The sequence below is a fragment of the Poecile atricapillus genome, chromosome 2 (genome assembly GCF_030490865.1).
Source record: "Poecile atricapillus isolate bPoeAtr1 chromosome 2, bPoeAtr1.hap1, whole genome shotgun sequence".
NCBI classification, from domain to species: domain Eukaryota; kingdom Metazoa; phylum Chordata; class Aves; order Passeriformes; family Paridae; genus Poecile; species Poecile atricapillus.
The window spans coordinates 23,047,445-23,062,729 of NC_081250.1; the positions used below are offsets into that span (position 1 = coordinate 23,047,445).

At 38.9% G+C, this 15,285-nt stretch overlaps 1 protein-coding gene across 1 annotated transcript in view; it reads left to right on the forward strand.

Annotated features, from left to right (window-relative positions):
• Positions 1-13,033, forward strand: part of CDK14 (cyclin dependent kinase 14) — a 316,030-nt gene extending 302,997 nt beyond the window's left edge. The window contains exon 15 of the mRNA XM_058833227.1: positions 8,830-13,033. The gene's annotated coding sequence lies outside the window, so the exon portion shown is untranslated. The remainder of the gene's footprint in view (positions 1-8,829) is intronic.
• Positions 13,034-15,285: the final 2,252 nt, after the last annotated feature.

Below are 15,285 nucleotides of genomic sequence, written 5' to 3' on the forward strand. Positions count from 1 at the left end.
GCTGGCTAAGGCAGATTTCACAGTGTTTCTGGATACCTGAAAATAATTAGCCATTTGTGAGTTGGGAAGTGGATTCAGATTTTAGAATGAACCTTTGTTCCTAGTAATGCACTGGGGAATGCTGCTGATGAAAAATAAGGATGTTACTCCATCATTTTTTCTTTGCAAACAAGAACAGCGTGGTAAGTTTCTGTCTAGCTCTATCCAGGCAGTTCCTTCTTGCTCCCTCACCAGTTTTCAATCCCGTTAGCTGTGATGAAGTTAGTTGGAAGTTTGATGCTAACTGGATTACTTCACTATGAAGTTCTACATAAAAATGTCACTTCTGATACCTTTAGTGATACAGTGTACAAAGAGTTCCACAGAAAATTTCACACTACGAGTGACAGGGGCACAAGGGGCAGGGCAGGAACAAGGAGTTAGATTTGCAGCAATGGGAATTTCTTAAGCTGGCTCTGCCACAAAGGTGAGACATGGTAGAAGGGTACCACAGCTAAGCTCACTCACACCCAATTGCTTGTAGGGAATCTCCCATCCCTTGACTGTTTAGCTCTGCAAGAGAGTTTGGCAATGAGCAGATCTCTCACCAGCCATTCTGGACCTCCTTTTCTCCAGAGACAAGTTCAAACCAGTAACAAACCTGTTAACGAGGGCATTAATGCCTTCATATCATTTTCCAACAGGTATTTCCTTTCTGAGTTCTGCTATATACAACTGTAACAGATAGGCTTTCTTTTTTTTTTTTTTTTTTTAATTTCAGATATTTTAATTAAGGTATCCACAAATTTTATTCAGGCATAGCATTTACTTATCTGTTTCAGAGATGAGATGAGAGCTGGTGCTACCAGTGAGATAAGGATCTCATTGTGTCAAACACTGGCAGCAATTGTAGGTTTGGGTTCTCTCATTATAGATCCAGGGAGACAGCATTTCTCCAATTCATGTTCAGTCAATTCCTCTTTGTCAGGCTTTTTTGCAAGTTATCAGGCTGAGAAGCATAGCAATTCAGATATATCACGTTAATCAGATAGAAAAAAGGTTAGAAGAAGTTGTAGGGATTTGGCTGTTTGTCAGGTTTGAGAAGTCTATTCTTGCAAACAACTAGCACTAATATTTTTCGGTTCTTGATGTGTACCAAAATCTTCAACTTGTGTTTTTGTTTTTAATAAGGTTTCTATGGCTTTGCTTGCAAACTATATTAAGCTCAATAACACTGCTATTTTTATAGTATCTTCATCTGAAGTACTAGTTTTCCCAGAGCTCACTCACAGAGGGCTGTGCTTTATTCTGAAAAACTAGACGTGTAGTAGATTCAGTCCTGGCCATTTTTCATGTGAAGCCTTATTCAAATGGTAATTGTGAAGGGCTTTGTGGACTTTGTTCTCAACTCAAAGAAAAAACTTCAGCTGTGGGCAGCTAGGGTAGGAAAGAGTTTTTGCTGAAAGGCTTGTAGAAAACTGATTTGGAAGTTACCACAGCCACTAGAAGGTTAAAAGTATACCTACAAATCAACAGTGAAACCAATCACATTATTAAATAACATTGGAAATTAATATTATGAATAAAATATATTACAGTGAAGATCAGGCTTGTATTCCTTTTTTTCTTCTCACTTTGAAGGAATTCATTATAATATTTTGTAGAGACTTGTGTGCAAAGTTCACAGGGTTGGTTTGCAATTATTGATATGCATATATGCTACTTAGCAACTGGTGTGTAATTTAAGGGTAAGTCTTGGCTCTTCAGAATGGATGCACATTCACAGAGTCAGGTGATGCAGGACTTTAATTTTGAATTCATACTGTGAATAAAGGTACAATTTGGAAAACTCACAGTCCACATAAAGATTTCAAGTTTCAAGATTTGGTAGTTTCAACTACCAAATGTTGCAACTGTTCTAATATTGCATTTTTGATAAATTTAACTGTATTTACATAATTTGAACTATTGGCGGTTCCAGCTAAAACTGGACACTAATTTGGGGAGACACTCTAAACCCAGAGTCTGGGACATAAACCAGGACCCTTGTTACAAAACAGGTTGCAGTGGGATGAAATTACTTGCCTATAGTCACACTCAGCAGCAAAGCTAAAATCCTGGTTTCTGCTTTCCAGCCCCATATCCACACTGCCACAGACATCTCACCTTTCAAAGGTTATGTCACTTATTTAAAGTATGCTCATAAAATAATTTAGTTTATAATTGTATTACTATTCTGGGTTTTTTTTTTTTATTTTCTTACTAGTTTACAATCCTTGTCTAGCACTCACTTCTTTTAGGGTCATCCCTTTGCACCCACCCTGAAACTGCAATCAACTCCCATACACAAATCTATTTAGAGTTGCAGGGCTCTGCTTAGAGGCAAAGTCAATCACTGAAAAATTCTTTGTGGAGAGAGGAATTCGTAACACAGCATCAGGATCTGTATTATGATTTATATGTTAGAACTGTGAAGAATATATAGCAATTTTCATTACTTTATGTAGAGTCTGGGAAATCCCTTATGTTTAAGAATACCAGTAACTAAGACACAAGAGAAGAAAACAGAAGAAATTAACCAGTTAATTCTGCGCTTATTTGTCAAATATGGTTACTGCTAAGTACTCACAGTACTTAAAATTATTATAAGTATCCTGTACAGTGCTGCATCTGTTGAAGAGTAGTAGTAGCCCACAATTGCCAAGATAATCTAGAGGTGTCATTTAAACATTAAGTGATATTAAATAGCTAAAGAAATATGAAGTGAACTGGTAAAGATGTGGCCTGTGTGAGGGGACAAAGGTGAGGACAATCTCTCTGTATTGAATTATCCCCCATCCTAGGAACAGGACTGGAAATCATATTTATAGTGTATTTTGCAAAGGAGATATTTTGCAAACCTGGTATTTTGGCCACACATGTAATTTGTACGTATTCTGTTAGGGCTTCTTTACTTCTTTAGTTACAGAGGTGCAGGATCCTGAGTTGACACTATAAACTGACCTTGTCAATGTGGGCTTTGACAGAAACTGAAATTAAGCTTCAATAATTCAGCCTTATTCAGCTTCTGAATGTTGCTTTGTAGACACATGACAGGGAAGAAGATACTTTGCTTCAGTGCTATTTTAAAAGTGATGCAAATCCACTATGTTCCTGTGTGTTACTAGGCTTCTGAGTTCAGGAACCACTAACCAGTCTATAGTTGAAATTATTTCCTTCAAACCCTTCTCAGTCTGTCAAAAGATTCTAGTTTCTCTAGTGTGTCTCTTTCTCTTCTTCTTTTTTTTTTTTTTTCTGAATAAATTTTTAATGGCAGCCTTAAGTCTTGCCTCTCCTGTGTATTTTGGGGCATGGATAACTAGATAAAACTAAGGCCCAGCAGAAAGCAATTTAAGTAACCTTATATTTAGCCTTAGTGAATAGTATTCCTCAGGAAACCACAAACAAGGTATAGTCCATAGAAGAAAAGCTTCCAACAAAGCTAGCCTGTATACTGAATAATCTTTGAATTAGCACCTCTGAAGATACTCAGAGCAACTTTATAGGCATCCATCTACTGAGCCTTGTCCATGGGGTAATTCTGAGCCTGAGCTAACAACACTGCAGATCATTTATTTTTCATATGTAAGAGCAAATGCATTTCTTTTAAATTTCACAGAGGTAAAACAGGGAACTGTGAAGGAAGGCAGACTGTACAGTGTGACAATTGCATATTTTAAAGCATATATTTATAGAAATATCTTTTTATACCCATCCTTTCTACACGCATTCAGACTCATACATACACATTTTTTGTATGTTTGCATTTGTGCACATATATCATAGACACAGATATAAAACATGTATGCATGTATATCTGTATATATATTTGAAGGGGAAAAAGGATTTATGGCAGCTGGCCAGATTTAATTTGTCTGCTTGTATTTAGCACTTAAGGGCTTATATACTCAGTTTGCTCAAAAGAGTGAAGAAGTACTCCTTGCTTCTGCCTCAAATCAGAAATGCATGAAGTGCAGCTGCAGAGATAATACATTCTCCCCAAAGGCTTTGGCTGAGCAAATTAGGTGTCAATGGGGTGCCTGCGCAGGCAGTACTCTCTCTAATTAGTCTCTTGAGCCTAGTTGGTGGCAGGTATAAGATGATCTAATCAATTGGTCTGTGTCTGATGGTACGTGTAAAAATCCTAGCAGGCAGAGCCGTCTCCCACAGGTCACTCACCTGCACAGCAGGAACGCTCATTTTCATTTTTCATCTCTTCCATCGCATGATGCTGACAGTTGGTTTTAAGGAAATTGAATCCAAAAAATATCTAGTTCATAGGGCATGTAGGTCAAAATAAAGTTGCATTATGGGTACTGGTGATCCAATTAATTAATATTTATAGCAACAAGTTGCATGTAGATATTATCTGAGTGCAAATTGTATTACTAATGTTTGGTTGGCTTTTTAAAATGATTTCTCTAACAAAGGTAGGAATAAAAGGTGTGGGGAAGATCACCTGTTAATACTATACTTTTTATTTTAGAGAGGATGAACAGTATCTGTGGTGTCTGCATGTGTGGTGGAGGGAGAAGCAGAAAGAGTATTATTGTTGATGGTCTTAAATACCTCCATGTTTCAGCTCATAAAGAACACAGTATCTCCAGTTGTCAGCTCACATTTTTATTTTAAAACTGGAATACTCTTATAATACTGCTACATCAGCTGCCACAGAAATAGACCTGCGCTCTGAGTGTGCTTTGCATGCTAAAGACTCTGCGGGAGCACAGCTCCACCCGATGTGATAATTTATACAAAAATTAAAAGTACCTAGAGAAGGATGCTGATGCTGCCAAAAGGAACATGTATTGAACTAGTATTTTTACAGGACAGGACATTCTTTCACTAATTAAAATAAAGAAAAATATTTGGGATTTAATCACCCTCCTCTGCCTCATGTCTTGGGAGTATGATTAATGTTTAAATTACAAGCTTTGGTTTGCCTTTCTGGAACCACTGCTACTGTTAGTAGCAACAGCTGCTGCATTCTGAAATTGGCATCTGATGTTTTTAAGGTGGATTAACTCTATCCCGTTCGGGGTCAGGAACAAACAGAATGTATGCAGCAGTTTTCTCTAGGTAACAAACATAGAAATTAGTCACTTCATATAGATCACTTACCATTTCAAGTACATCATTAACTTACTTGTAGAAAGCTATTAGGTTTAGTGGAGATGTCATGAAAACCAGAAGTACCAGGATCTGTTGTGAAAAAAGTTCATTTTTAAGGCAGTCTGTTATGTTTCAGCGCTTGCTGTTGCTTGTTTGTTTGGGGTTTGTTGTTTTGGTTTGGTTTTTAAGGGGATATAAAATAACAATATTTTGCTCTTGGGAAATCACAAGTTGTAAATATTCCATTTAACAATTTACAATTTTATAAGCAAAGCTGTGACCAGAGGCTGTAAGCATAATCTGCCAAATCACCAGGCAAAATTTTGATTTGTATGATGAGGGAAATGCATAAATTCTAAGCAAGGATATTTCAAAAATATATCTTTAAAAATACAAACATGGAATATTAAGCCATCTGGGAACTGAATGGCAATACTGTGTAGAGGGCCCTGCCTTGGGTCTTTGTTATGTGAACTGATGTTTCAGTTCAGGAGCCACACTGAAGAAACACTGTACTAAACAGATTGGTTCACACTAGTCTGAAATTTTCTGGGTTTTTTTATTGTGGATTTTCTGCTTGGATAAAGAGATGATCTCCTTTTTCTCCAGCTTATGAGAGTTGTCCATTTGATGCCTCATCTTAAACAAAAATAAATGTGAAGAGAAAGTGCACAGTGACTACAACACTCCTCTGACAAGTGGCATATGTGTGTTCAGCATAAGAGAAGGCTGGCACTCCACAACAGCTCTCTGAGGCAGGGGAAGGGACTTCACCTGTTGACTCCACTTTTGAATTGACAATACACATTCAGAGCATTAGGGATTCAGATGCAAACATTATCTGTTCCTAACCACCACACTTGTGTCATGTAAGGATTCCATACACAGGAGAAACACCTCGGCAGGCAGAGAAAGGGTTCAGAACACCCTGCCCCTTCGGGCACTGGTGTGAGCAGTGGGTCTGTCATGCTGGCTGACTTCCCAAACCAAGCATGTTGCACATTTCAACACTGCAGAGATACTGACACCACCATACTGTTTCCTCGTTCCAGTTGTACTGTGTCTTCTGACTTTCCCCAGCCAGACCTGTTAGTGAAATGCGGCATCAAATCATGCTCTTTTCTGGTGATCTGATTTAAATCTGGAGCTTGTGCAGAAGGTGGAGGGTGGTGTTGCCCACCATAAAGAGTCTCTAAACTTCACAAAAAACCAGTTGCAGCCCTGGCATGGCAGAATCCAGCAAAGCTAGACCTGATAGAGTTGTGATCATAAAACTGTGATCTGCCTGATACTGAACCAGAGCAGGAAACCTGTAACCTCTGCTATCCTTTCTTAGTCTGCAGTGTTCTGCCTCCAGTCTGCATTGGTGCTGGCAGTAGTTGCCAGTGTGCAAAGATTTCCCCCCCCCCCCGCCCCCATCTGTTATATGGTAGCAGCTCTCAGTTTATTCATTTCTAAAGAATCTCTTAAATGTTCTAGGGCTTGATACTGAAAGTGCTAAGCTTCTAATGAGGGTATTCCCCATTCCACAAGCTCAGGCCCTGCCCTGGAGAATGTGTCATCAGCTTTGCCTACGGAGCCAGACTTGAAACCAGACAATGTATTATTGTTACTGGGAAATTGTAGAATAATCCTAGGAGAAGTGTGATACTTACCTCATTGAGAAATTGTTCTGTGGTCCAGTGATAGAAAAGTTCTGTGTAATTAAATTCAAGTTATTCTCAAACAAGCAATGACCCTCTGAGCAAGTCAATAACTACTGGAAAAGCATCCATCCAGGGACTTTTCTATCCTCATAATTTTGTTATCTGTCTCAGATGTCCCTGCTGCTTATCCCAGTCTCTGGAACTCCAGTAATTTGGGCTTACCCTGAAATCAGGCCAGGTTTTCTGGATCTAGCTGAATGTAGCTTCCAAATTGAAAGCCTGCTTTCCACAATGTGGCAGCGGGGGCAAATGCAACCTCGGTGTTGGAAGGAGCTTTGGGAGTTGCTTCTTTCCAAGAAGGAGCTCCCAAAAGAACACCCCTGAAAAGTGCTCATGAGGGAAGGGAAATCTGGAACTTGGGGAATATTATCACTGGTGTTTCATCACTGAGCAGTTATGAATCTCTGCACGTTCCGAACATTGCTTTTCTTTTTAAGCTTTTGAAGGTAAACTAAATGCATCAGCTCAAATGTATTCCTTGAAACAAGATTTACTGGCATTTCAGCCAAGCTTTTGGGCCTTGGGGAAAGTGGGACTTTAATGTGGAATAGACAGTCCACACAAACTCCAGATGTATTTAGGAAACAACCCAAGAAGGACCCTAGAGGTGGTAGACCAAGCTCCAAGAGGACCCAAGATGCTTAAGAACAGGCTTTTGTTAATCCAATTCAGGTATCCTGGTGCTTAAAGAACAGCTCTCAAGAATCATGGCAGGAACCCTGGAAATTACAGAAGTTAAGATATTGCGTAGACACTGGGGTGTTTTGTTGAAAGCCACAATGTGAAACTGCAGCTCAAAACCAATGCCTTGTTTTCTCCTGCTTTTGAAATGAGGGCTAGACTAGATTCACTGGCACCTGCATCCAGTTTAATTTAAATAGTTTTAGGACATGCTAATACAAACCAGTTCCGTGCTCAATGAATATTTCAGCATTCTTTTTTTTAAGGGATGAAATTCCTTCACATCTGACTATCTTCCTGCAGCAGCATTTTAAAAATGTATAAGGTCTGTAGTTCTAGTCTTGAAGAACTTAACAAATGTATTTTCAGAATTTCTCAGAAAGTCTCACTTTATTACTTGGTATAGAATTCTACTTGGAGATTTATTAAGAATTAAATATGTTAATTATAAAATCCTTTCAGTGGCTCCAATTCATCCTGTTCATCTAGCCTTCATTCAGCTTTCATATGGCTCTTCTTGCAGTTATTGGATACTTTGTTTTCCTGTCCCACATTCTCAGCCTGCTTCCTGTTTTGTGTGAACCTCAAAAATATCAGGATACCTTCATACAACTCCAGCCATTGCTTTGAGCTTCTACTTCAGTAGAGTGAAAGATGTGAAGCTATTGATAGTGTTTATTTTTATATTTGAAAGGAGAGTTTTCAATTATCTGCCTAGTAATAGAAATAAACTGAAATAAAGGTGAATACATTTAGACACAGCACCAAGAAGCTTCATAATTTGGTTGTTTGCAGAAATGTTTGTGATTTGTCTCAGGGTGCCCCAAACAACTCTCAGGAAGGAAACCTGAGGAGACCTTTTCAAAAACTAGTTACAAGCATTGTTATGAAGGAGATCACTAGGGAGAAAGGGGGCAAAAAAAGCTTAAGTTCTGCCAGCATTTTTAGCAACCTTCCTTTGCATTCAGGGGGTGTGACCGCCTTTAGAAGAGATGACTTACAGCTGTCTATAATTTCCATGGAGAATGTCAGTGCTAATGGCACCTGTGAAGATTAGCTCTTGAGGCACAGACACATGAATATGGATAAATATATCTCACTTAGGCGACCACCCTGAAAACACTGGTGTTTTAAGTTCATTTTCTTGAGGTAGCAGTTCTAAACATGCTTTGGAAGTCTGCCCTTCACAAGCTGGCATCTTCGTAACTGGCTTTGGCCTAACCTATCTTTTACCATGTGAAAAAAAAAATAAGTAAAATAAATTAAAATGCAATTCCTGAGGCTTATTATAATTTATATTGTTTCCTTACAGGACTAAATTTACCAGGTTGGAGGAGGGAAACAAAAACCTAATGAGGAGGCCGACACCAGGAAGGAACCACGGCCTGTTTCCTTTCTGTCTCTATGGTGGATTTCATTCAAAAGAAAATTGAAGCTGGCAAGACCCTGTTTTTCCCTGCAATTTATTTAAAACCTTGCACGCATTTGGATACCTTGTGATTTCAGAGAACTATGTGAAGATTAAGCTTTTGCTTACTGATACATGGCATGTACTCTTTCAGTCTTTTGTGTTTGATTTTGTTTGATTTTCCACTGCAGTGCTGCATCTTTGTAAGGATTTTTATGCTTTCACCAGCAATGTCTTAAATACTTTCAGACAACACATTTGGTGTTCACACTTCTTCAACAACAACTGTACAGAGAGAGCCAGCAGTGGCATAAGGGACTGTGTGTTTTCATTGAGGGTTGTGCATAGTTTGCAAGCAATGGGAAGACTATTTCTTCCCAGGGCAAGCCCAACTTGTCTGATCAGCTGACAATTACAGCACCTTGCCACTCTTCCTCAAGTGTTGTTGGGTTATTTCTTTTTTCATTATCCCCTCAGACCATTCATATCCATTTAAAAACATGGCAATAATTGCATGTTTACTTCAGTATTCTAAATTTGGTTACTCTGCTTAGGCTATGTAGCATGCCAGTTTTCAAAATAGGCCTGTGAGAAGGACAAAGCAAAAATGATGAGATGTATGCAGCTGACAGATACACAGTGAATTCCTTATGGTTTTATTCCCTTCAAAAATATACCTTTTTTTTATGGATCTTGGCTAACATCTCTATGTTTTTCCTCATGCTAGTTACTTTTTGGAATATTTTCTTGAAAACAGATGATGAAACTGTTCTGTTTGATTGAAGGCAGATACTGAGGTACAGAAATACTTTCTTTGAATGAGCCATTAAATCTATCTGTGTTACTTTGCCACGTACAAAGCAAGGTGGAGAACTCTCCTCATCCCAGACTGTTTGCTGTTCCACACCAAAGCACCTTTTGAGTTATTTTCCTTAGGTATTCTGAGTTGATTGGAGGGCACTACATGACCCTTAGTCTTTAGATAGTTTTTCTGAATGAATCATTCAAATGCAAACTTTGCAAGAAACTAAGTTGTGTGCGTGATTTTAGAAAAGGAAGCCCCTGCTACATTTTGGATGGGGAGAGCATTGTGTTCAGGGGTGTGAAAAAACTGCCCTATCTACAACTTTGCATTCAGAGAGGGCAGGGTATGGTGCAAAAATCACTGTTGAGTTGTAGTCCTGCTTGGACAGAAGCACTTGCTAGGCAATATTATTCTACACATAATTTTGACATCCTTTGCTTGCTGGATGCATTGAATTACATTTTAAGGAAATGTGGTAACGCTTTGGTTAGCTTTCAGTGTTTAAAAGGAGGGGAAAAGGATTTGTGCTACTGCCATCTTATTAAACTCCAGCAGTGTTTAATAAGAAAAAGACACCCAATAAGGCAAATCCTTGAATGCACAAATAGCTACAAAAGGTCTTTTAATGAACTAGGACAGGAGTCTACACTTTCAAAGAACTGAACCATGGAAATATTCTCAATATTTGCACAGCCATTAAAAGACAATTTTCCCCAATGACATCTCTGTTTCAGGATCTGCTAAAAGCCATCTGAAAGCCACTTTCAGTCACAATCCTATTTAGAACTTATTACAGTTCTTCCCCTGTGTTTACAGGGAGAAAAGTGACCACTGAACTTTTGAATTTATCACACACTGAAACTGCCTTAGACGTGGTTTGTTTGGGTTTCATGTTTCTTTTTTTTTGTAAGAGAAAAGTCTTTTATACATTATCTTTGCTACTTAAATTGTGTGCAGTTTGATGATTAAAATTAGCTATTTTTAGAAAAAAAAATTGCTGCAAAATCTGAAGAATTTTTGAAAATGTAACAAAGATTTTGATTAGGAATATAAGGGTAGTTTCATAGATGCTTCTACTTGACAGCTTAAATTTGAAGGCAAGCAATTACACCGCTCAACTAACCATCTGAAGATTTAATATAGAGAGTAATTCCCCAACTGTTCCCACAAGCCTAGCACTTCCAATTACTATCCATAGTGACTCACATACAGTGTTTGCTTAAGGTATGTATGTGTGTGTATGTGTGTGAACACATGTGTGCGTGAGACTATCCTCTCTGCCTCATTCCCACTTTTAAGCAACCACTGAAATAAAGTTGATCCAAAAATACTAAAACTCAATTAATTGCCTGAATGAAAGTTCATAAATATCTAGGTTTCTAAATAGCAACTTCAGCAGTAATGAAATTATCTCATCTGCTGATCATTAAGGAGTGACCAGGGTCTCTTACTTCTGCACCTACTTTCCAGGCACCCCAACTGCCTGAGGTGATTTGGTTTTGCTGCTCTCCCATGGAGGCTCTGGGGGTCCTGGGGATATTCTCCCAGCACCAAGGCAACCTAGGCTTAGCAGGATGGTGCTTTTCACATGAAAATTTTTCACTGCAAATTAATCTGCTGTAACATCAAATCTGCTGGTAAATATCAAGGTTTTTTTGAGATAGTAGAAGCTCTTTTGGCCAGGGAACCAACAGTAACACAACAGCCTTATTTCCCTCTTCTCCCCTCCAGCAGAGCCCTTACCTGCATGGTGTTAGCCCAACACCCATCAATATGGATCCACAGACAGCTGCCCACCTCTCCAGCTGTTTTTACCACAGCTCTTCTCAGTGTTGCAGAATACACTGTTTATCAATGCTCTTGAGACAGCTTCAGCAAAGATCAGTAGTGTTACTCTCTTTTTCTCTCATCCTTCTGAAATCACTTGCCCAAAAAATCCTCAAAGAGACAAGTAGTAGCCCAACCTTCCATACATGCTGTGGGTGCCTGGAATGTGATGTTTCACATTGTCAACATTGTCACATTATTGAAGTCAAAAGTTGGCTTCAGCGACCAATAGTCTTTGGGGCACAGTCCTGGAGAAGCTGTAGAATTTGCTCAGAGTCAATAGCCAGCAGCAGCTTAACTTGCATTTTCCTACCACCTGGCTGAGATCCAGTAGATCTGTCCTGATGATGCTTGAGAGGATGTGGCTTTGCTTCGAGATGGGAGAGCAGCAACAGGGCAGCAGGTAGCAGGCAGATAAAAAGTGGGAGAGTATGTTCTAACTCTGTATGGGATCTAATATTAAGTGAATGAGGAAGATGGTGATATGGTTTGCATGATAGAGAGTCCATACAAGTTCAAGTTCACAGAACCTAAATTTCCAAGTCAACCAGCTGGAGATTGCTCATCTCCTGCTGAGTTCAGATGAACTCTAATCCACACCCAGCAGGCACCACCCCAGACAGGACACTCCAATAGTTCTGACATTACATTACTGTGTGGGGTCCTTTTAATTCTCATTCTTAATCAGAACCATGGCTTAGGACAAGTCATCAGTACAACAGTGAAAATTCAATCTGCAGTAGGCAGAGGCACAGGGGGTTTTGCTTTCTCTTTGGAGCGTAGGGGTTCTGCACTTCAGACTCCTGGGAAGAGAAGGTAAGATAAATAAATAAATACCCTGTGGGCTGGTGGGTTATGCACACCCCTGTGTCAGTGCACACAACCAAATGTGTAGTCAATGCTCTGATATGCTCATATACAAAATACTCATCTCTGAATATTACTGGGTTTGTAATCTTTGTTATATAAAAGGTTTAGGCTGTACAGACTAAGGAGCAAAATGCAGATACCCCATATAAACAAAATTTGGTTGCATTACTGAGCATAACAATACTGTCCCCTACCAGCATTTAGGTGGAGTGACTGTACGTTACTACCTTGCATTTTTCACATAAGCAAAAAAATCTAAAAGTAAAGGATGCACTAATAATTCCCATCCCCCAAAATGCATTTCAATGGTGCTGCATACAAAATTTCTGCTTGCCAGCTTCCATGCGGATTTTTGTATGGTGCACTAAGAGGTGTTCTTTTTTTAACAAATAAAAAAGGGGAGGGCTGGTACATGAAAACAATGTTAATGTAATTAAATATATATATACTTCAGAAGAACAGCATAGTAAGCAGTACAGTAAAATAAATGTCACATTATTTGTTACACCTTGTAATTTGTCTGTATTATGAAAGATGTAATGGTACGTCAGCTGTAACTGTTGTTTCCTTGTAACATCATATTGAATAAAGTGTAGCAGAATCTCTCTTCTCCTTTTTATATATTCCTAACCCAAGGAATAAAGCCTTTCTTTTCCTCTTTGTTCTCCAAAAATCGAACAAGGAAATGCTTGTAAACAAGAGATTTTTAAGGAATGAAAAGTCCTTGGGAGCAGGCAGACACTAGACAGTAATATGTTGAAAAGATTAGCACTGAGTCAATCAAATATGAGCTTCATCAAAACTTCAAGGCAGTGCTACACAGGACAAGATCCTTCACATTTCTGTCTGTAATTGTAAGTTAGTGAATTGGTGTCTCTTTCCATTTTGTTATATATGTGACAAGGGACATCTTTACAGCACACTGGAATTTAACCACAGTACTAGAAAAGCCAGTATTCTGAAAAAAAAGACTCAAAAAACCCCAACAGGTCTGATTTAAATATATCATCTTATAGAGGATGAAGTCTGGCTTATTGCAACTTCTCTTGAAATAGAAAACTGATAATTCCAGTAGAAAATCGGGCAAAACATAAAATCCACATTTTTCACAACTTTGATGTGGAAGCGTGATTTATCCTTGTGATAATGTGATTTATCCTTGTGATTTATTACTTGCTTATGTATTTCAATCGGTGAGCATATGCTGCCTTGACTCTTTGTCTATTTGTGCATCATAGCATTAGATAAGCAAGTGCTTGCTCACACTATATATTATCAATATGTATGTTCAGTATTTTCTCCTTCTCTCCATTGCTTCTAGCTTTTTTGGTACCAGCATCTGGCTAGGACCTATTTTTAGACAATGAATGCTAAATCAATGCAGTTTGCATAGACTTTGTTAGAATTTCTGCCTGAAATGTCAGAATATGTGTTTTAGCAAACACAAGAGTCTATAGGAGTCATTTTGATCTGGGATGGGGGATGGCTGGAGAGCAAGTGCTTGTACTGTGTGGGCTGATGGGGCAGCAGCCCTAGCCTAGAATATGAATAATGGAGGACCTAGATTATATCGGCTCCAGCTGATTAGAAATATTTGAAGATAAAAGGGTCTTCCTTGGAGCTAGCACAATATAAGCTTGAATGTGGGTCTTCAGTGTCTCAAGTTTTATCCAGCAGAATAATATTCTGGCCCTGTTCTGATCACAGAGCACTTCAGGAGAAGAATCCTCATTTTCAGTCTAGAAAGTTGCTGCAGAATGACATCAACTGCACCCAGAGGGCATTGCACAAAAACAAACTAAGAAAACACACACATGTTCATCTATTTATATTTTACCCTCAGTTCTCACTGGCTAGGGCAGGTTTAGGAAGGTGTTGCCTTTTTATAGTCTAGATGAATAATTTGTATTCCTGACTCACTACCTGTATGGCAGCTTTAACCTACAAATCCCTCTGATACAAATGAGGACCAAGAATTATTACCTAAAAAGGTTTGTACGTTTGAACACAGGATACCAGGAAGCATGTTCAGAGTCAGCCTTTAATTATGTAGTATAATCCTTAAAGCTGTCTCCTGACCCCTTTGGCTGCACTCCTAGCCTGTTTAGCCCCAAGGTTTTCTTCCTAAGCTAGCCTGGCTGCTACGGCAAAGCAAGAGATGCATTCAGCTAGAATAGCAGCCACCCCTCCCCCAAGAAAAGAAAAACCAGAGGGAAGTTGGAGCAAACCTGTGCCACTGGGTTGACAAATACATTTTCTCAATAATGCCTCTCCTTGTAAACCTCTGCAAAGTAAACCCTACAGCAGCGGAAGGGCTTGCTGCTACCAGTGGGGGGTGGTGTTATGGACATTAGATTTGAGAGGCTTATATAGCACATGGGCAAGGATAAAGGGATACAAATCAGAGAGAAAAAAAAAAAAAAAACACACAAAAAAAAGCCCACAAAACCCAAAAACCGAAGAGATTTTTTTAAAAAAATCCAGGGCCAAGTATTTACTGTTCATTTCCCTTGCGAGTGGTGTTATATATTGTCTGCAGTGAGTCATGCTGAGAGAAAGCCAGGCACAATAATAGCTGAGAGCAGTCCTGCAGCCCCTTCGTTATTGCTTCTGCCAGCTGATACTGAGTTGGGTGAAAGAAAGTGATTCCAGAAATGTTCCTTTTTATTTTTTTCCTTTTCTCTTGTTTCCCAAAGGACTAAGCAGTGATTGCTGGGGCTGTACTACCTTGAAAGAACTGCTAAATTAAAATCAAACATTTTAAAATTAATTTTTCAAGGACCCATATGGTGATTCACATAAAAGATGTAACAGTTCTAAGTGCTATACCGGATACTGCAGTGATGTATATAACAGTA